A 1,566-nucleotide genomic window follows, 5' to 3' on the forward strand; every position below is an offset into this window, starting at 1 on the left:
GGGACACGACCTAGGACACATCTGCCTATATCGCCGCCATCTTCTTTTTTCCTGAAAGATATTAAAGCTTTAATAAGATAGACTGGATGAGAACCCAGGTTTTCTGGGCTAACGGTCATTGAGAAAGGAAATAACCTCAGGTTACAATGAATGAAGTAATAGAAAAGCTAACAAACAACACCTGGACAGATCACCTGAATTTTATACTAGTAGTTGGAGAAACCAAGATCCAGGGGCAGAAAGTGTTTCCTCTAAAGTCGCACTTAAGCTATTAAGAAGCAATTTAACAACCAAAACAATAAACATCTATTGAGTACCAACAATATACCAAGGGATTCACATATATCTCATATGCACAAATCACTCTGGGAGAAATACTCAACAGTTAAAATGAGCTTTCCAATCCACAAGTCCAACCAAGTCACAGCCCTACCCCCTGCTAAAAACCACCCTCTGCTAAAACTCTTCAAAGAGATTTAGTGACTTTGGGGAATGGTTTGGAGAAGTCTCTCCTCCGGAGATGCATCTATTAAACTAGTCAAAATTAGCAAAGACTCATTTTAAGACTCTGAAGGATGATCAAAGGCTTATAACAAATTAAGACACATCTATTCAAGACGATCCTCTGCCATGGGAGGCCACAGCATTCAAACTAAGGTTTGCGTGCGCACATACACACACACACACACACACACACACGCACACACACCTCCACCAACAGATCTACTTTAAAAACCTGAAAACTGAGATTTAAATGATACATTAGGTGAAATTTGAATCCAGAATATCTTCACTCCAATTTTATCAGGGCCTGCTCCTGACTCGCAGCGCTAATGTAAAGTTAGAAGAGAAAAATGCTTGATCCTGTGTATATTGCTGTGGGTCCTCTTCTTGGTTCTAACTTCCAGTTTTAACATTCTGGCTCTTACCAGCACAGAACACCTCTTTTCTACAGTACCAAAGACTACCCTTACTTCCTTAGGGCTGGAAATGTGAAGTCAGACTGACGATAACAGTGCTGTGTTTAAGAAACTAATTCTGGAACTCAAAACATCAGGGCCACCAATTATACCATAGCATTCCTCTGTACAAATCAGAACAAGGCACTTCCTTGGGCTCAAGCAGCCCCTTAGGTGCAAGACTTGGTGAATGAGGAATACCTTTATAACAAAGGAAAGGAACCTCTTGCTCCACACAGATGCAGGCCTGTGCTGGGGTACACAGTTCAGCAAGGGGAGCCTGAAATATGTAGCTTTTATGTCCCTTTCCCCTCTCCCCCCACCTCTATGGATAAAATCAGTATGATAGCCAAGGCACTTGCCACATAAGGGTGGGGGAGGAAATATTATCAGGCTATGGCGCCTGACCAGGGATTGAGTTCGGGGGAATTTAAAAAGTGGTCAGGTGTCAACGGCATGGATGGAACTGGAGAGCATTATGCTAAGTGAAATAAGCCAGTCAATGAAAGAAAAATACCACATGATCTCACTTATTCATGGATAATTGAGACCATTATAAACTTTTGAACAATAATAGATACAGAGGCAGAGCTGCCTCAAACAGAGT

The sequence above is a fragment of the Myotis davidii genome, unplaced genomic scaffold, assembly GCF_000327345.1.
Source record: "Myotis davidii unplaced genomic scaffold, ASM32734v1 scaffold460, whole genome shotgun sequence".
NCBI lineage: Eukaryota > Metazoa > Chordata > Mammalia > Chiroptera > Vespertilionidae > Myotis > Myotis davidii.